General features: G+C 41.1%; 1 protein-coding gene and 1 long non-coding RNA gene across 2 annotated transcripts in view; one reads left to right on the top strand and one right to left on the bottom strand.

The window, feature by feature from the left end:
- LRRC8C (leucine rich repeat containing 8 VRAC subunit C) overlaps positions 1 to 1,429 on the bottom strand; it is a 120,900-nt gene extending 119,471 nt beyond the window's left edge. The window contains exon 1 of the mRNA XM_066268611.1: positions 1,219 to 1,429. The gene's annotated coding sequence lies outside the window, so the exon portion shown is untranslated. The remainder of the gene's footprint in view (positions 1 to 1,218) is intronic.
- A 148-nt stretch (positions 1,430 to 1,577) lies between these two features.
- On the top strand, positions 1,578 to 4,573 carry LOC136328982 (uncharacterized). The gene is made up of 3 exons (XR_010730124.1): positions 1,578 to 1,856; positions 2,092 to 2,526; positions 4,116 to 4,573. It is a non-coding gene; the product is annotated as an uncharacterized lncRNA (long non-coding RNA).
- The last annotated feature ends 16,788 nt before the right edge of the window (positions 4,574 to 21,361 follow it).

Here is a 21,361-nt window from a genome sequence, read left to right as displayed (position 1 = left end):
TATACACCTATAAAAGTAATTGGTCCTGGCGATTTTTCAGTTTTGTGTCCACCAAAAGGGTTACTACCACTTTCTTCCTCTTTCACCTAGATGGCCTTTTTAATGACTTGTCAATGAAGAAGTCTCATGTGTGCCTTAGGAAACTAATACATACCAGTCCTGAATGTGACAGTGCTCAAGGCTACATTTCCTACATTAGGGAGGGTTTGTGAGGAGTGTGTGACTAAAATAGGGCTGCCATTTTCAGAGGTCATTCAGGCCTCCCTCTGCTCAACGCCAGCACTCCCACAAAGATCAATTGATTCTTATTTCTTACTTAAAGGAAAATGGAGACTTAAAAGTGTTTCCTAACTGGTTTTCTGGTGTATAAAATGTTTTAAAAGAATTTGAAACCAAGTGAGAAGTTTGGCTCCAACACTGCAATATCTGTCCTAGGATGTGGGTTAGGTATCTATGTGCTGAAGAAACTGAAATGTGATGTACACCGGCCGGCTAGGGTGGGGGAGGGAAGAACTGGCTGAGGGAGGAAAAAAAAGGAATTAGCATCTGCAGAGCACACCCTAAGGTTCCTGAGTTGCTCAGTCCATCCCTAACTACCTCGTTTCTGGGGACCAGCTGGAAACGACCAGGGAGCCAGAGTTTGGGTTCAAGGCAGCGGTCCCCGCCTCAACAGCAGGCCTAGACACCTGGCTTGTGCTGCCCGCGCGATTCGGCTCAGCCCTCCCTCCCCTCGGGTCCCGCAAGGGAGCGGCACCACGCTCTCGGTCCCTTCGAAGACCTTCAAATTCCTCTGCCCCCAAAGTGTTAACTTAAGGGGCTCCGGGGTGGCACGGGTACAGCGCACCAGAAGGCAGGGGCACTGAGGTCTTGGGAATTTTCAAGGTGGTCAAGAACCACAACCGCCCCCGGCCGTGGCCCCGTTTCCCCTCATCCCCCGCCCCCCACTCCCCTCCCCCAAGTCTGCAGAACCTGCCACGGCCGCGCTGCGCTTGGCGCCAGGCTGGGGACCCGCGCCCGGAAGCTTAGGGTGGGTGGGGTAGGGGTTGGCGGGTTCCCGAGCCCCACACTCCGGGCAGGCGACCACGTTCTGCCCGCCCGGGAGCCGGGAGAAGGCAGAGACGGCGAGGCGGGTGAGCCTGGCTGCAGGGCACCTAGCGGACCGAGCCGGCGGTCCTCGGCGGGCCGCCCTCTCCATCCCTCCGCGGTCCCCGCCCTTACCTCTGGGCGCGCGGGTGCCGGCGGCGGAGGCTGCTGGGGGAGCCGCGAGGTGTCTCCCGGAGGGGGCTCAGCGGCGGCCAGCGGCAGCGGGGTCGCCCGCGGGGCCGCTGCTCATGGCTTGTCGCGCCCGGAGCACGGCGGCCGCGGCCACAGCGGAGCCTTCCTCCTCGTTCTCTTCGCGGGCTCCGAGCCGGGACGCAGCTAACGCCCCGGCCCCGCAGCCCTCCTCCCCTCCGCCTCCCGGCGCGACGGAGCCGCCTCCAGCGCCGCCCCGCGCGCAGCCCAGCCCGCGGCAGCCAGCGCCGCCCAGCGTCCGGCCGCGGGGTCGCGCCGCCGCCGCCGCCAGCCCACCCCACGGCCCCGGCCCCGCTGTGACGCAAGCCGCCGTGCCCGGGAACTTCCTCTACTGCAGAGACCACCCCGCGCCCGCGATTAGCGGGGGACTTTCTTCAGGACGTAGGAAAAAATTCGCCGGCCGCTTCCCCGCTGGGTTACTCGGGCCTCTGACCTGCCCAGCAGTCGGCTCTGCCCGGGCCATCGGCTGGGTCTAGTGACTTCCCCAGATCCCAGACGAAACGCAGAAACCCGAGGCTGCTCTGCGCGCGGCGGCTGCTCGGCTGTCGCCGTTCCTCTCCCGGGTGAGTTAGAGGGGGCCGCCACCACTAAAAATAACCCTTCTAGGAACGCCTGGGAAAGACCCGGGTCACGGTAAGGATAATCCCGCCTCCTTATTTCCCTCCCCACAGAGGGACAGAAAGGTGCGAGTGGTCGTGGGACGCATTGAGGTAGATGCAGAAAGAGGAACGCAAAAGCTAAATTCTCTGGACCATAAAGACCACTGGCCTTTTGACACTTGAGTCTTCTCTTCGGCAGGAACCCCCATATTCAAGGACACTGACAGCCGGACTCCCTGATCTCTCAGCAGCAGGTTCCAGGGACGCAGAAATGGAAAGGCCGCCAACAATTTCATGTTGTGCATAAAGGAGTTGACCGTGCACGTCAAAACCACCTGTTGTTCAAGAGTATGGGGGAGAGTTGTTTTTTTGTTTTTGTTTTTGTTTTTTTTTACTGTTCCGAACCATGCTTTTCTTCTCCACACTCCCTATCAATTTCAGGATGAAAAAGCAAACTCTGCCTTCTTGAAACCTGACAGCAATCTATATGGAAAATCTGTCCAGTGAAAAAAATGTACAGACAAGAATACTAAGTACTATAAAGTCTTCTGGGATGCCTTATCAATACCAGCTAATCTACAAGCATCAAAAATTAAAACAATTACTCTGTCCCTGCAACCAAGAAAAGACCCATGTATGTGAACAGAGCAATTAACAGACAACTAATTGTCTTTCACTGGTTGGTTTGTTTGTACACAGTAAGCCTTAGGAAAGCAAGCAACCCCTCTTACCTCATTTCTGTTTCCAAACAACAACAAAAAATTGTTCAAAAATTGTTCTCTTGGACTTGAACTGCTTTCTCCCAGCTAACCTAGAAAACTACTTTTTGCAATTCCAGTACCGCTGTAGGGTGTCCCCTCCTGGAAGACTACCTTAAATCCCATTAGCTCTTAATTATTCTAGATCAGAACAAAAGTTGAGAGTGGGGACTTGCTCCTACACAGCAGGTGGGGAAATTCCTGGAGAGTTCCTGAAGAAAAGGCAGAGGCTGACTTTAGAAAATTGCTAAAAATTTCGAGTATCTTGCAAACCACCAGGTACTATCTGAGGTAGGTTCAACACTTACATGTATTTAAACACTCCATGAGACCAGTACAGATTTCCTGTGTTGGGCCTTACCCTACAGGTGCTGTCTGAACACACCTGTATCCTTCTCTTTGGCACCCTGACCTCAGCCTCAGCATCCTTGAAATGCTTCCTTGCTACCCAGGTCAAGGAGCCATTCAACCCTAGACTTTGAACTCAGATGAACTAGGAATACTACTCTTCCTGTGTTAATGTAAAGAAGTAACTGCTATTTTATATATTTTTTATAATCAATGATCTAGTACTATAGGGTACTATGAGAATTAGATAACCATACTTAATGCAGCAAGAACAGTGCCAAGCACTTTATAAGTACTCCATACAGGACCTTGATATACTACTCTTCATTGTTCTGAAAGCAAAAGGACTGAGAACAGCAACAAGGTTTGGAAGTGGGATACAAACCCCAAAAGTTGAGTCTCCCCACTTGCTTAATTGAGATACTTTGTCTACTCAGTGCCTGCTTGCTAACAGAGTGAACTAGATAGTTATACACATAGGTGACTCACTTGCATTCTGAAATCTGAGGGGCACTAGTCTGAAAATCACTATTAACATTGTTTAGGTCACTTTTTTTTTTTTTAATTTTTACAGTAAACCTTAAGTCTAGTCACTTCACCTCAGTCAATATAACTTAAGTCAACATTCACATTTATCAAGCCATCAGGAAAGCACCGGGTGAATTAGCAATCAATCAGCCAACTTCTGTGAATGCTGGACCCTGAGAGTCTCAAAGAAATATAAGGCTTTCTTCTTGACTTCAAGGTGTTCACAGAGCATGGAAGAGAGAACCTGGCATGCACATAAATCACAATAAAACATTTCAAACTAAATAGAATTGAAGTTCAGAGAAAGGAGAAGGGCACTGTGGGCTAAGCATCTATACAGAGCCACCACCCTGACCTTTCACTGAATACCCAATTCTTTAGGCCAAAGTTTGACATTCTAAAGAGGCTTCCAGAATGAGTTCCCAAACTTAGACTTCACTTAATTACAAGTTAGCCATGTACTGGGAGCAACGTAGAATTTTCTGAGCAGTGCAGCGTTAAGGGGTTTGGAATGATACAGATATGGGTTCTGATCCTGGATCCACTATTCATTGGCTATGTAACTCAACTTCTTTTTCTTTGAATCCAGTTCCCCTTCTGCCTATTGGAACTTCCATACCAACTTTTCAAGGTTCTAGAAAAAATATCTGCAACCCTGCTTCTGGGTCCTATGGAAATGGTAATTATGTTATATTGTTATTAGCTACAATGATGTTGGCTACAATGTTGTTAGCTAGAACACAGTCTGGGTTATATCATTCCTTGAAGGCATATTTCAAAAGTCTCCTTTGTGAAGTTTCTACATGCTCCAGACAAGTGACATTCTCTATTCTTTGTGTTCCCATAGCACTGGCTTTTGAACCTCTATTTTAACAGTTACCATAGTGTGCTGTCTTTTATCACTGCATTTTTGCCTTACTACTGTATCTTTATTTATCTCTGTGTCAACACCTACAGCCTGGTATTACATTTTGAAAGAATGAGTTTTAAAGTGTTTTTGCTTTGTTGTACTGATTCTGACTTTCAGTGTAACTTGTATTAAACAGAAGGCTCTAGAACCCATTTGAACACTTTAGCTCATAAAGAGTTTACATTAAAACGAACTATGTACATATGTCTGCTTAAGCTTTGATGTTTCAGTGCTGGGCTTGTTCTTTAAGACTAACCTGCCATTCTTGCTTTGTTTTGTATTTGATGTCTGTTGATCCTGCCTAATAATAGTGAAACTAAAATCTAAATTCTAAACCGAAACTGGCATTCTCTGTCCACCCTGTGCACATCTGCTCCCCAGACCATTTCTAGGCTTTGTGGGGAGGATCCTGAGCTAACAGAAAATATTGTTATTTTAAGCTTTTCCTGTTAACACTATTTCAACCATTTGCACTTTCTGAATTAAGAGCTGCAAGATAGAGCCCACCTTTAGCAACAATTTTGAAATCCTTGACTCTGTGCCATTAAAAATTCTAGGACAGGGAGAATTATACCTCCCCTAGAAAATGTCCTGTGAGACAATTGCCCGAGAGGTGGTGTGGTCAAATATGGTCCTGACCCTAAAATGGCAGTTAAATTTGTGCCAGAGGAGAGGGTGGTGGTATTATTGACAACCTAAAAATAGGATACTACAAGACTTTAGGTCAAATTCTTCTAAAATAAGCCGTTTCTACTTTATACCCCTAACATACACATGATAGAAGTTGTTGTTGGTTGCATTAATTTGTGAGCTATTCTTTCAAAATAATAATAATGAATAAGCACTTACTAGGTACACAGTATGTACTAAGTATGTACTAGCTTTATATATCTTATCTTGTTTTATCACCATAACTATACACTAGGTAGACAGTGTTATTTTCTCCTATTGACAGAAGAGAAAACTGAGGCACATGATAATCAAGTAACTAGCAAAAGGTCATGTAACCACTGAGTGGAAGAGCTAGGATTTGGACCCAGGCAAGTCTAATTTCAGAGTTCTCAAGCTTAACTACTACTCAATTACATGGCAAAGGTGATATTTATTTTTAAATTGAATCCACCAAGTATATTCAGAAAGGTTAATGATTTTTTTCAGTAGTTTTTGAAATTGCATTCATTTGTGCCCTTCCCAGTAGTGCATACATACCCTAAGTGTTCCTTCATGAGGTGATTTTTACAGCCTTAACTGAAAAGCACTTTATGACTGAAAGCAAACTTCTGAATGTAAGATCATGAAGTGGCTGTGGCTCTGAGTTTAGGCAATAGGAAATATACAGGCAGAGAGCCTCATTCTTAGAATTACTGTTTATACAGGCCAATGATAACTCTCACATAATAGATATGCAGTTTAAGCTTAAATTAAGAAATGAGTTTGACATTATAAGCAGTGATTTTTATACCCAAATATTACTGCTATAGCAGTTTTATTAAATATTAGTGCTTACTATCAAGCATGTACAGTTACTGATCCAAGAACTTTCATGTATTACTAACTCATTAGTTAAGTCTACAAAAATCTGGCTCTAGCCATGAAATGAATTATTCTAAAGATAATGAAACACTCTTACGTAGTTTAGAACTTGCTTATTTATTAAAAAATAAAATATATCTCCTAAGGGAGGTAATTTATTTTTCACAGGACTCAAACTTTTAAGCCATTTCTTAACATCATATCATATTGTGCATAGGGAATGTGCCATAGAACAGGTCAGATCCAGTTTAACACTGACTTGCTTCAAATTTCAGTGATGACAGCCTTGGCAAAGCACATAATTTCAAGCCTAAGGACTTGCTTTTTTCCTTTGACTAAGAAACTTCTCTTTTTCTGAGGCATAAAGATCAATGGCTCAAGAAACCTTATCAGAGGAGTGAAACTGAAGATTCTCTTGTTACATAAACATGACTCCCTCTTTGGAAAAGTATCATGGACAGTGCTTAGTACACTTAGAAAATGCAATAACCATGCCCAGATGCTCTCTTCTTAAACATACAACCCAAGGGGACACAAGATACATTTTCTTTTTTTTTTTCCTTAAGTGAGAAGTGAGGATGCAGAGAGACAGACTCCTGCATGCATCCCAACCAGGATCCACCTAGCAAGTACCGTATGGGGCAATGCTCTGCCCATCTGGGGTCACTGATCTGTTGCTCTACAACCAAGCTATTTTAGCACCTGAGGTGAGTCCATGGAGCCATCCTCAGCGCCCAGAGCCAACTTACTCCAACTGAGCCATGGCTACAGGAGGGGAAGAGAGAGATAGTGAGAGGGAAGGGAGATGAGGAGGGATAGAGAAGCAGATGGTCACTTCTGTGTGCCCTGACAGAGAATTGAACCCGAGATATCCACATGCCGGGTCAATGCTCTACCACTGAGCCAACCTGCCAGGGCCCAAGATACACTTTCTTGACCTTTCTTGGAGTTCGTCTACTAATTTCCTAAATTTACTCACATTTTTTCAACTCTTTGGGAAAACACAAACAAAGAAAAACAAAAAGAAAACCTGGTTTGCCGTCTCAGTATCAATGATAGTGATCATTAATGGTCACTTTTATTGCTATTCATGAAAAGAACATAGACTGGGATTAATAAGACCTGGATTTCAGGTGTGATTCTTTCATCGACTAACTTTATGACTTGGGACAAGACTTTAAATATCCTCAGTCTCCTTATTTGAAATAAAGAGTTTAAAATAGCAATTTCTTAGGACTTGTTTAGCGCTAAAACTTTTCACATCAATCTTAAAATGATACATATGTATATTTCCTAGATTTCAATCAGTAGTAGATATAATTACCGACATGTACTCAAAGAAATAGAAAAGCATTCATTTCTGCTATCTATGGGAACTCTAACACAGTGCAGACTAGTCAGGCAGCACCTTCCCAAAGTACCTTTGTCTTCCACCATCCGCTGCTGGTAAGATAGAGCCATTCCTCTACTGAGACATTTTCAGGTGATTTTCTATAGAACTCTACCTTTGAGTACCCTGAGAAATAGGGGTGACATTCATTTGGGGACTAATATATCCTTCTTAGAGATTCACAACGCACATGGTCATGCTTAGGGCTCTGAGAAGTCCTGTCTTAAATACTTATTAACTTTGCTGAACCTATAATTTTTCTAACTTCATTTGATCGTGGAACTATTTTCTATGTCACATCTGTCAACATTCCAAAAAGAACAAAATCTCTCAGAATAGAATACCTGGATTGTTACTCTAGAGTTAAAGACTACAGAGCCTTCATAAGACAAAAGAGAAGGAAATGATATGCCCTGTTAATTCACTTCTTAATGAATGCCTAACAAGATAAACCCCCTTAGAAGATATTTTCTGCAGCTATTTTCTTTTTTTACAGTCATCAGCCATAATAGAGTGCGTGTCATCTTTAACAGAACAAATAGCATCCATTCTCACTGGAAATAATATAGCCCTATTTTTTTTTACACTGAGGAATAGTCCCATTTCTTTACATATTCTTATTAGCCTCTGGGTTCTTTGACATCCTTTTAAAAATAATTAAAACTAGTGTAAGACAAACACACACATTCTGAGGTCTCAAAGAGCTGGCATAGGATAGTTTATTAATGACTGTTGGGAGACAATACTTCGTGGTTCTCTAGTATTTCTGCACATCTCCTTTCTCAAACACAGTGAGCAAGGCATTGCATGTCTCATGAATGAAGGGCAAGCATACTGACTTGTATAATAATGTTTCTTTCCAGGGCAAAGCACAGACACACTTGCACTCATAAAAGGTTCACATGCCCTATGCTCATGATTCCTCTCCCATAACATAACCTACTGTTATTGTACCGGGGCTCCAGGAACTGACACAAAAATGCTGAAAACTCTGGTTACTGCTATTGCTGTGAGCAATAAACTTTCTTTCATCTCTGACTCAGGAGTTTCATGTCTTCTATCCACATCTAAGAAACTGTGGCAGGCTAGTTTTTTAGCTTGCAAGGAGTAAAGTCTTGGACCTTTCATAGTTTTCGATAATTGGTTTTGTCCTCCCTGTGAATTGAACATTGGTAGAATAACTTTATATCTTTAGGTGTTTTCCCTCCCTGTATCATCCCTGTCTGGTGAATATTCCCTCCTTTGCATGCATCTCTTGTTTGTCGTAGCATTTGTAGCCGCCCGTCCCTGTTTCGGAGGAACACTTACTTAATAGAGAGCTAGTATTAGTCATGCAGCCTGATTATGGAATATCAAAGAAAGACACCATGAATTTCTGTCTAGCATAACATTGCATTAAAATGATTACAAAATATTTTACATTTATCATGTTTTTTAAAAGGAATTTAAATTTTAAAAATTAATTCTCAATGAAAATGAAGTACCATCTTACAGTAAAGAATGGATATGTGGGGGCTGGGGGAAATACTTCTGAGTTAATTATACTGATTGCTTCCAAAAACAATACAGAGAGAGGAAAAGACTAGAGTTTAGATAAGATAAATTGCTTCATTTGACCAAAGGGAGAATCATTTTACCACAAAATGAAAACAACTGTGGTTGCATTTAGAAGAATGAAAACATCCAGGTTTTCTTGAATGTCAAAAATACTCTTCAGCTTGTAAATTGCTCCTGACAACAGTCTATTTACATTTGCTCTGATGTCATTTCATATTAACTGCTTTGATTGGCTAAACCAAAACTCAAAATTATGCTTTCTGTAATTATCCTATTGATCAATTGCTTTGAAACAAACATCTTCTGCTTGAAAGGTTTTCAGGACTTTAGACTATAGCAATAATCAGGCTGGGAGCATCCTAGTCCCGACATTTGAAGAGGTAGGCTACTAACTTAAGACAGTGAATTATTTGAGTGTCACAACAGGCTAGTAAATTAACATCAAGTATTTTATGCAAGGTGTCATTTAAAACATTTTATTTGTATTATTTCATTTAACCCATGTAATGACACTATGAAGTAGGTATATCACTGTCCCCATTTTATAGATGGGAAGCCTAAGGCACACAGATAGGTAACGTGACTTGCCCAAGTTCATGCTCCTAGTAAGTGGCAGAGCAGGAATGGAATCCAGGCAGTATGGCTCCAAAGCTCACACTCTTACTACTGCCTGTCTGCCTTGTAACATCAGATTTTTTAAACTGCTAGTACATGTGATTTTTTTTCCCCTGGAATGCTTAAGAGAAATAAACATTAAAAAATTTCTTTTTTTTTTTTTTTTGCTTCTTTGGAGTTTTATCTCTAGCCTATTATCTTCCCAGATATAATGTTCTGTTCTTCATTTCTCTCTTTTTAAAAAAATTTTTTTTATTTAGTGAGAGGTGGGGAAACAGAGACTGACTCCCACACGTGCCCTGATCCACCGGATGCTCTGCCCATCTGGGTCCCTTGCTTCATTGCAACTGGAGCCAATATTTTTATTTATTTATTTATTAGCACTTGAGGAGGAGGCCAGGGAGCCATCCTCAGCTCCCAGGGCCATCTCGCTTTAATTTAGCCATGGCTGCAAGAGGGGAGGAGAGAGAGAGAGAGAGAGAGAGAGAAAGAGAGAGAGAGAGAGAGAGAGAGAGAGAGAGAGAGAGAGAAAGAGAGAAGTAACAGGAGGAGGGGTGGAGAAGCAGATGGGCACTTCCCCTGTGTGCCCTGACCAGGAATCGACCCGGACATCCATATGCCGGCCAATGCTCTACCACTGAGCCAACCGGCCAGGGCTTCTTCATCTCTCTATAAAGAATGTATTTCAGGACCATTAAAGATGAATTGTGTCAATCATCAGCCCATGTCGACTGAGAAGGGAAATACTGTATAGCTCATTTTGAGTAGCAAGACACTCCAGTTAAGGACAGTCTAATTACCTGACCTGTGGTGGCACAGTGGATAAAAAACAACAACCTGGAAGGCTTAGGTTGCCAGTCAAAATGCTGGCTTCCCTGGTCAAGGCACATATGGGAGATGATGCTTCCTGCTCCTCTCCCACTTCTCTCTCTCTCTCTCTCCTCTCTAAAATAAATAAATAAAATCTTTATTTTTTTTAAAAAGGAACTCTAATCAAATTTCCACTTTTTTTTTTTTAAAGATTTTATTTATTCATTATAGAGAGGAGAGAGAGAGAGAGAAGGGAGGAGGAGCAGGAAGCATCAACTCCCATATGTGCCTTGACCAGGCAAGCCCAGGGTATGGAACCGGCAACCTCAGTATTTCCAGGTTGATGCTTTATCCACTGCGCCACCACAGGTCAGGCAAATTTCCACTTTGAAAATTTTAACATAAGGTTTTGATGTTAACATAAGATGCATTTGAAAAATCTTTGAGTCATCTTGAAAAATAAACAATGATGTTTATTGTTTGTCTTTAAATGTATATCCAGAAAAGGAGGTAGAAGTGACAATATTTTTAATGTTATCAGTTCTTTTCTTGGGCAAGCTTTAATTTCTCATGATCCGGAGTGGTGTTATTACCAGTCTCCTAATCACTCCCAGTTGCCAGTCCTTGATGGGCATTTTGTGACCCTAACAATCACATCACAATGCTTTTCCTCAAATCAGACTGGCAGCTCATCCTAGCCAGTCTGCCACGGAGTATGCAGGTGGCAGGGGGGGGAGGCGGAATTCTGAAGATTTTAAAAAGAAAGTAGTAACTAAGTCCTTGGCTTGGCTATTAACATACTTAGAATGATGAGGAAATCATTTAATACGCAGAATTTGTAGATTGCTGCCCAGCCTTTGAAACTCCAAAGTGCTTTCTGAAAACTACTGATAGGAGGGTATCATGTAAAACTCTCTACATTGTAGAGTCTACAATGTCAGATCTGTTCCATGTTCTGGCCGCTGAAGATAGATGATATGGGACACATTTCAGATGCGAGAGCAAGATGCGCATCCACAGCTTCTGCCACCATTTTCACAAGAAAACAAAGGAATCAAAACGGTCTTTGCTGAACAACTTTTGTGGAGATTGGTGGGCATTTCTCTCTCTTTCTAAGACCATGAAGAACCAAGTTGCGGGGAGCTTTCTGCATCTCAAATCTACAGTGAATCTAGAGGTTTAAGAGGAACAAGTATGAATCCATCTCCTGATCTTTGTGAGACCTCAAGTAGCTGCTCAGAAGTAGTGTAACTCCTAACTAAAAGGAGTTGCATCTATCTGGATTTTAACCTTTATTGCATGTTTGTATATATAACTTATATGATAACTGAATGCCGATGGACCCAAGGCTTTTTGGCAAATTCTCCTTCCTAAAAGTTGCATTTGCTTGTTGAGGGGACACTGAGCAGATTTGCACGTCTCTGGTGTCTCTATTGCTCTTTCCTACTTCTTGATTTTGCACATGTCCTCACACCAGTCTCCAGTTTCTCTCACTTCCCTCTTCTCATCTCTCCACCCCTCTCCAACTCCCATCAGACTTTAGGTGTCCTATTCAAAACCTACCTCCATTTAGTTTTCCTAACACTTTCATTACTGTAAACTCTTAAAGCAATTAGTCATCTTTTTATCTTCTGTAACTGTGAAAACTCAGATAAGTTACTTAAGCTCTCTGAGTCTCAGTTTCTCCATTGGTAAGTGGGGATAATTACTTTATGGTGTGGTTATGAAGATTAAATAATTCAATACAAGTGCCTTAGCACAGTGCCTGACATTCTCAACCTGCAATAAATGTTCATCTTTATTAATGTTAAATAGCTAATTATATCTTTTTTTTAACACCTTTCATTTTTTTCTTGTTTCCCACATAGTTAAGTTTCAAAAATTATTTGTTGATTTAATTATTTTGATACAATGTCAAAGGAGGATTCTGTTATCCAGATTTTTAAAAGGATAGTGACAAACATGAATTGCCAGTTTTCTTAAAAACCAATGTCTTATAACTTGATATATGATAAATTTTAAATAAACATAAGTTCTCATTGCCTGAATAAACTATAGACTATGTTTTACTACTTCATTTCTATTTCAACTTAATATACCCATGATACATTAAAATAATTATAGTTTATCTTCCCCTGACCATTTTAAACCCATAATATCATTATTTTTTAAATATAACCTAAAATATTTGTCATATTGCAGAACTTCTGTGGATATGAGTAGTTCACTGAAATCAGTTAATCAAAGTAATTGACTGAAATCTGCCTGCAGGAAGAAATAGCTAGTTTAACATTTCAGTGTTATATGTTCTCTTTTACACAGGATGTATACAGGGGTATGTCCCATATCTGCCAGCTTCTTCATGGATTTTTGATCTACAAGAGAGGAAGGACTTTATATTCAAAAGTGGACAAATTTCAAAGGTAAAAATTTGAAAGGTAAAAAGAAACAGTAGTCATTTTAAAACAGAAAAAGATTTGAACATAAAGGGATTTGTCACTTTTGTTCAGGAAAGCCAGTGGGACTATGGTATTACAATCAGGAGGGGGTCCTAAAGTTTTTTCAAGGGGTAAAATATTAAGATCTTTCATATTAATTGAGTTTTTGATGTTTAAAATACCAAGTTCTGTTAATCACAGAGGAGCCACTTTATCAATATTTCTTGGGATCTTTAGAAGTAGTTGAACTCTTCAAGTAGTTTTAACTTCTTGACCCATTGTGCAGTATTTTGTAACTGACACAATGCTTTAAATAAGTTGAATTCTTCCTTTAAAATCTCTCTTGAGTCCTTCTTTTCTGTTTCTACTTCTGCTCCCCTAGTTTAACTGTCATAATCTTGTGGGGGGTTTTTTGTTTGTTTTGCTTTTTGTATTTTTCCAAAGTGAGAAACGGGGAAGCAAACAGACAGACTACTGCATGTGCCCAACTGGGATCCACCCGGCATGCCTACCAGGGGGCAATGCTCTGCCCATCTGGCACTTGCTCTGTTACTGCCACAGCTATTCGAGCACCTGAGGTGGAGGCCATGGAGCTATCTTCAGTGCCCAGTTAAACTTTTGCTCCAATGGAGCCTTGGCTGCAGGAGGGGAAGAGAGATATAGAGAGAAAGAAGAGGGGGAAGGGTATAGAAGCAGATGGGCATTTCTCTTGTGTGCCCTGGCTGGGAATCAAACCTGGGACTTCCACATGCTGGGCCGATGCTCTACCACTGAGCCAACCGGCCAGGCTCTCATTTTATGGTTTTAAGTGCTATTGCCTTCTTTCTAGTCTTCCCCTTCATCCCAGTCTTAGCTTCATCAGACCACCCTCCACACAATCCTCTAATTTACCTTCCAGAAGTACTGCTCTCAGTACATGTATTATGAATGGCTGTCCCCCAGCAGCCATAAATGATCATTTCAACTTATTTTAAATGATTCCCCACTGCCCAAAGGATAAAGTTTAAGCTGAAAATTCTTGATGATTTGTAAATGATAATGGGTAATTATGATATAATAAAACAACACCTTTATCCTTGGTTCCTGGTACAGAGCTCCTACAGTGTTTGGAATTTCCTGAGTAAAGGGGGTGTCTTTGTTAAGTTAATGAGGTGACTCAGGTGGGCCTCTGAATAGCTTCAGGATAGAGTCTAGACATCAGAAAGACCAACCACATGAGGACAGCGCTGGAACTTTCAGTCAGCCTGACCTCCCCAGGGAAGGAGAGTTGAGGGCTGGAGATTGAGTTCAGTCATGTGGCCAATTAATTATGTCTGTGTAATAAGACCCCAATAAAAAAATCTGGATAGCAAGGCTCAGTGGAGCTCAGGTGAACTCATAGATGTGCCCATGGGGTAATACATCTTGACTGCACTGGGAGAGGGTGCAGGAGCTCTGTGTTCTCTTTTAGACCTGGTCTTAATCATCCCATTTGGCTGCTCTTGAGGCGTATCATTTATAATAAAGCTGCCATAATGAATAAAGCGTTTTCTTGAGCTCTGTGAGTCATTCTAGTGAATTATCAAATCTGAGGGCATCATGGAATCCTCAAATTTGTAGCCAGTTGACCAGAACTGTAGATGGCCTGGGGACCTTCCAAGACTTGCTGCTAGAAGTGGGGGCAGTTCTGTGGAGATCTTTGCCTGTGGCGTCTGCACCAACTCTGAGTAGTCAGTGCCAGAGTTGGGTTGGGGTAAAAACAGAACAGAAGCATATAGAGTTGCTATTACTGGAATCTACAGACATAAATCAAATCGCCAAATCATGATTTTATATAATATAGCTTTAGACCGATTTACTGTAAGTCTCCTCAGGACCACAAAATGATAATACTCCTTCTCTAATTTGGCTTATATATAACCTATTAGGATGGCCTCATGCAAAAGAATTATACCTGTGAGTCATTTGAAGACAAGAGGAGTCAAAATATTTTGACTAGCCTAGGGTAAGGCATTTGCAACACACTGTAAACTATGGTCTTAATCCCAGGAGGTTCTACTGATAGTTTATTTTCATAGAAGTTAATATGTGTCCTTCTCCACTTAGTTTCTTTGAAAAACATTTCACCTAGGCAAGGCAACTAAATAATCTTAACTAAAGAGTTACAAGTAAATGCTTGTTATGTGCAAATATTTGGAGTCTTCTGCATGGTCTATGTCCTTGGTAGCAATTCTGCGAAGAATCAAGCTGCTGTTTGCTGGTGATACTGGTTATGGGAGGAGAGAGGACTTTGTCTATTACTCACCAAGCTGCCTGTTTTCTAATTTTGGCAGTAAAACATAGCAATAGAAGGAAAGAAAAGAGAAGCTAGAGGGTGCTGAATACCTATTGTCCTCCAGGCTTGATCTGAGTGCTTTAACTTGTTAGTTTATTTCAACTTCACCTTCCTGAGGAGGAGGTTGTCATTTTACTCTATGGACACTCACACTGAGGCTCTGAGTTCTTTGAGGTCTCATAGCTCATAAGTTGGAGAACAAGCATTAGCATTTAGGGCTGTCTCATTCCACATTTAAACTCTACACTCAGCTCTACTGCTGAGTGTCCAGATTTGGGCCTCGCCCTGGCATGCCTAAATCACACTCTGAATTAAGAAAGCAGAGAAAAGTTACCTTTCTCCCTCACTACTGGGGAGCTGTGTTAATATACATCAACTTAGGGTAGAGTAAGCTACTGGTTCAATTTTCCCAGACAAGTCAGAGATTGCCACTGACCAGACTCCACTGAAATAACAGTAGCCTTTTCTCCCGGCGTTCTCTCTTTTAAGCAAATTGGTGCTAATTCTGGGGCAGACAGGAACAAGTAACTATCGCAGCCTGCTGGAGACATCCTTGGCACAGTTGCCCAGAATACACTTGGCTGTGTTTACTGAACGTTTCCCCCACTCTTCTGAGCTAACTCTGTCTAGTTTTCAGTAGCCAGCTGTGACTCTTCCAGCGAGAATCCTTTATGCTGTATCTCTCTGTCCACCAGAAGATTGCATAGAAGATTCGAAATGTACTGAAACCACATTGAAAGGATGATGCTGGGGTCCTGCATTATTACTACATGACTATTTTGTCATTAGAAAGGTGCTCTTCTTAGTATGGTGGCTGAGGACTAGAACTCAGGGGGCTGGGCACTGAAAGAGGCAGGCTGAGACGTGCTGACCTTTGCAGTGTTTCCTGACCACCAACAGGGTGGGCAGCCTAGGACAGCGGCTCACATTTTGAACAGCTGTGGCTGGAGCCAGAGCAGCAGGCAGAGCGCAGGCACTCGCCAGAGAACACCTCCTGCCGAACACTCTCTCCCTCCCATTTCCTAAGATTTCATGCCAGTTGATTTCCCATGGAAACAAACAGAAATCTTTTTAATCATTGGGCATTTTTCGTTTCCTAATTTGTATGGGAACCTGGAGATACAGACATATGGTACATTCATCATTCCAGAAAGCTACAGCTGAAAAAAAAAAAAAAAGTTAAAGCCAGTATTAAAATTGGAAAGCAGCATTCTATGCCTTCAAATTACTTCCCTTAATCTCAGAGGCTGTCAGCAACACTGCCAGCAGAGCGGTTCATGTTTCAGCTCAGTATGTCCAGCAGGACTCCCACTGGAACCCGGAGCTTCCCCCACAGCGCAGCCCAGCCAGCCAGCTCCCATGGCTGGGTAAGGAGCCCCTCCAACCTCCTGAACCAGATAGAGGGAGTGAAATGAGTTCTGCCTGAGTTCTAATCCTGACCCTCGTATTTACTAGTCCTGTAACCTTGGTCTGGAACCGAGCTTCTCTGTGCCTCTTTATCCTCGTCTGAACATTTTATTCAGTCATTAATATCTATTCATTGAACATCTAGTTTGTGGCAGGCACTGTTCTAAAAACTGGGATGAAAGAAGTGAATAAAATAAGATCTCTGCCTTTGTGGAGTTTATATCCTAGTTTGGGAAAATAAAACAAATGAGTAGAAGGTATAATATGTTCACTGGTGATAAGGATTATGGAGAAAAATAAAGCAGGGAAGGGAGTATTTGGACAGGGAAATTACAAGTTTAAATCCACTGGCCAAGGAATCTTCACTGGAGAGGAGGCAGGTGAGGAAAGGCCTGAGAGAGGGGCAACAGTGAGTTGGGCAGATAGTGGGAAAATAGCATTTTGGACAAAGGCCCTGAATTTGGAGATTACTTCCTTATTTGAGGAATAGCAAGCAATCCAATATGGTGAAGTCCATGAGAATGGGGCTTTGGGAACACCAAAGTGAATTTGACTAAGTTGTGTTAGGCTAACTCTGGCAGCTGTGCTGAGTGTGATTGAAGGGGGCCAAAGTTAGACCACTCTGGTCATTGAAGGGAGGCCCTGTGATGGTTTGGACCAGGGGAATTCGTATTTGGTGGTGATAAATTCTAGCTAGTAATATAAGGTCTACCGGAAAGTTCTGTCCGTTTCTATCACAAGTTTCGACATGTAAGCACATGTTTATTTGGCGCATGTGTGCCTCTCTATTTTTATCACTTAATGTATACATACTGACGTAACAAATTAACTAAAATAAAGTTGATTCACGTTAGTCTTATGTGTGAAGCGATAGTGTACCCATGGCTACTGATAAAGTTCATTTACGCCACTGTAATTTTTACGAATTTCAACAAGGAAGAAACACTACAGAAGCATGTCTTCGCATCTACCATATTCCCCGGACTTAGCACCCTCCTACTATCACTTGTTTTTGTCCTTACAAAATTTTTTGAAGGGCCAAAAATTCAAAAATGAAGAAGATATCAAACAAGCACTGGTTCAATTTTTTGCATCAAAAGAAAACATTTTTCAAAATGGGATATACAATTTGCCCTCACACTGGCAAGAAATCATTAATAATAATGGCAATTATATTATTTAATAAAGTTTATTGATAGTAAGAAAAATTTGTATTTTGTTTTAATTCCAAAAATGGACAAAACTTTCCGGTAGACCTTATTTTGAAGTTGGAGCTGCCAGGCTGACAGATTGGATGAAAGACTAAGAGGAGTGAAAGATTACTTTCAAGTTTTTACCCTGACTCTCAGGAAGAATGAGATGGGAAATTGTGTTAGTAGAACAGGTGGGGAGGAATGGCAAATCTGGAATTCAGTTTTCAACATGTTAAGTTTGAAATGCCAGCCACAGCCTGACCAAGTGGTGGTGCAGTGGACAGAGTATGGGACTGGGACGTGGAAGACCTAGATTTAAAACCCCAAGGTCACAGACTGGAGCACAGGGCACTAGCTTGAGCATGGGATCATAGACATGACCCCATGGTCTCTGGCTTGAGCCCAAAGGTCACTGGCTTGAAGCCTAACGTTGCTGACTTGAGCCCAAGGTTGCTGGCTTGAGCAAGAGAACACTCCTCTGCTCTAGACCCAGGTCAAGACACATATGAGAAAGCAATCAGTGAACATCTAAGGTGCCGCAGTGAAGAATTGATGCTTTTCATCTCTCTCCTTTCCTGTTTGTCCCTATCTGTCCCTCTCTCTGACTCTCTCAAAAAATAAAAATAAAAAAAGAAATGCCAGCTAGAAATGCAAATGGATAAGATGAAAGCATATTGCTTACAAACAACAATACTTATCAAATAAAAAATAAACCTAAGAGAACAATTACTTTTGTCTTCAAGAAAAATAAAAGTAATCTCTGCTGATGTTATGTGATGAGAAGCCTAGATAATTGAGAAAGAAGAAAATAACTTGGTTTCTCTGCTTTCCTAGCATCATCAAAGGTTTTCAAAGGTTCACAAATGCAAAGGTAAAGAAAGGTCTTGTCATTGGAACATATAATAAAAAACACACACCGGCCTGACTGATGGTGGGGCACTATATAGAGCATTGACCCTGAATGCTGAGGTCACTGGTTTGAAATCCCAAGGTCGGTGGCTTGAGCATGGGCTCACTGGCTTGAGTGTGGGTTTGCTGTCTTGAGCTTGGGATCATCAACACAATTCCTGAGACTGTTGGCTTGAACCCAAATGTCACTGGCTTCAGCCCAAAAGTCTCTGGCTTGCGCAAGGGCTCACTGGTTTGACTTGAGTTAGTCATCTGATTTCCTGTCAAGGCACGTACAAGAAGCCATCAATGTACAACTAAAGTGAAGCAATGATGAGTTTATGCTTCTTTATCTCCCTTCAGTATCTTTCTCGCTTTCGAAAAAGAAAGAAAGAAAGAGAGAGAGAGAGAGAGAAGAGAGAGAAGAGAAGAGAAGAGAAGAGAAGAGAAGAGAGAGAAGAGAACAACACACACTCTCCTGCCCATTTACTTGGTCCTTTTGAGACAGTTATACAGTGCTTTAGTCTGAATGTTGGTGCAACCCCCAAAATTCATATATTGAAATCCTAATGCCTAATGAGATGGTATTAGGAGATGGGGCCTTTGGGAAGTTGACTAGGTTGTGAGAGTAGAACTTTCATTAATGGAATTAGTGCTCTTTTAAGAGTGACAGCAGAGAGCTCCCTGCCTATTCCACCACAAGAAGACACAGTAAAAATTTAGTGGTCTGCAACTCAAAATAGTCCTTCACCAAAACCCAACCATGGTGATGCCATGATCTTTCCAGCCTCCAGAACTGTGAGAAAAAAATATTTATTGTTTATAAGCCATCCTGTCTGTAATATTTTGTTATAGCAGCTAGAATGGACTAAAACACCCTGGTTAGCATTATGAATAAGGTATAAGAAGATTATGGAGAAGAGAATGCCTATGCTTATATTAGTTCCAAGAAACTTTCTCTCCCCCACCCAATCAAGAAGGTTTGAAGCTGAAGTCCAGTCATAGTGGAAATTATAATATCTAGCATGCAAGAATGCCCAGGGACTGGCACAAGGTAGGACTCAATGACTCTCAGTTCTTTTTCCTCTTCTTAAGGACAAGAACTCTGTATTATTCATCTTTGTACCCTAGTTGGTACATAATACATGTACTTATTTCTAGATGTGAATTTAGTCACTTTATATATTAATGTTTCCAAGGTATTAGAGACTTAAGTGTCACATTAAGGTAAAGTTAAGATTTTAAGGTAAAGCAGTGCTACCAAGTAGAAATATAATGCAAGCTGCATAGGTAATTTAATTTTTTTCTAGTATCTAAATTTTAAAACATAAAAGGAAAGTAATGAAATTGATTGTAATTATATTATTTAATCCAGTATAGCCAAAGTATTATCCTTTCAACATGTAATCAGTGTAAAAATATTGATACATTTAATTCTGTTTTTAACTAATTCTTTGAAATCCAGCACATATTTTATACCTATAGAACATCTCAAATCAAACTAGCCCCATTTCAGGAACTTAATAAACATATGTGGCTAGCGGCTCTCATACTGGACACACAGTTCTGATGGTAATCAGGAGGTATTTTCCTCTCTTGTTTTATAATTTTGTGAACCTGACATTTTCTTGCAGAAACATGGTGTATTTTCAGTCAGGCTCAGATATTACTTATTCCTTTGCTTTATATAGCCGGCAGCTATGTGGTTACTATTCCTGAACATGTTGGAAACAGAGGCTCTCTAGCCACCTTGAATGGTAAATTGGCCTGCAAGTCTCCTGCTTCACCAGTTCTCACCTCCCACAAGTAGAAATATAACCCAATAAAAACTACAAAGGATAGATCCAATAACAAAACTTCTGCTTGGGTGGCTGGTCAATCCCAGTGGCTACCTTCTAAAATGTTACTTTCTCTGATTTTATGTTAAAAATCTCTGTGATGAAAAAGTATGAAAAGGATAGGCAGTGGGGACTCACTTAGAATTGGTCACAGGAGGTCTTCCAGGAAATGTCACACATAGGAAAAACTATCTTGAAAAACATAGAGCTCTAAGTCACAAAATAAATGGGATATTAATTTACATTTCAGTTTATTAAAATGGGTTTACATACTTTTGCTGATTTGATCATGTTTCTAACTTACAAAATTCTTCCTTGACTCTAGAATATTACTATTGGCCCTTAATGGAGAAGTTTGCTGCAAACAATACTAGTTCTAAGGACTTAAATGTATTAATTTATTTAACCCTTGTGACATTCCTATAATACTTATAATAAACCTATAAAAGGTTTGGACTAAAACAAAACAAAACAGCAATAACAACAAAAACCTCAACCTATCAGAGAGTAAAATGGTGGTTACCAGGGGAAGAGGGTGGAAGGATAAGATTGATGGCATTTAGGGTAAAAATTTGTAGTAAATGAGCCATAGACATCTAATGTACAGTATAACAAATATAGATAATATTGTACTATGTATAATGTGATAAATATCAATACAATGGCAATCATATGGCAGTATATAAATGTATCAAAGTAACATGCTGTATACCTTAAATTTACACACTGTTGCATGTCAAATTTATTCAACAAATAATTTTAAAAAGAAAAGAGTATACCAGGTTTGAATCGCAGCTCTCACTTGCTAGGAGGGACACCCACTGAGGCTTGGTTTTATAATAAGTAAAATATAAATGACATAACTCATCTCATAAGACTGTTGTGAAAATTAACTTGAACTGATATCTGAAATGTAATTAAAGAGTGCATAGTTGCTCTACA

This window comes from Saccopteryx bilineata, chromosome 3 (genome assembly GCF_036850765.1).
Source record: "Saccopteryx bilineata isolate mSacBil1 chromosome 3, mSacBil1_pri_phased_curated, whole genome shotgun sequence".
NCBI lineage: Eukaryota > Metazoa > Chordata > Mammalia > Chiroptera > Emballonuridae > Saccopteryx > Saccopteryx bilineata.
The sequence above is the reverse complement of the archived record's forward strand: the minus strand, read 5'-3'. Positions and strand labels throughout refer to the sequence as shown.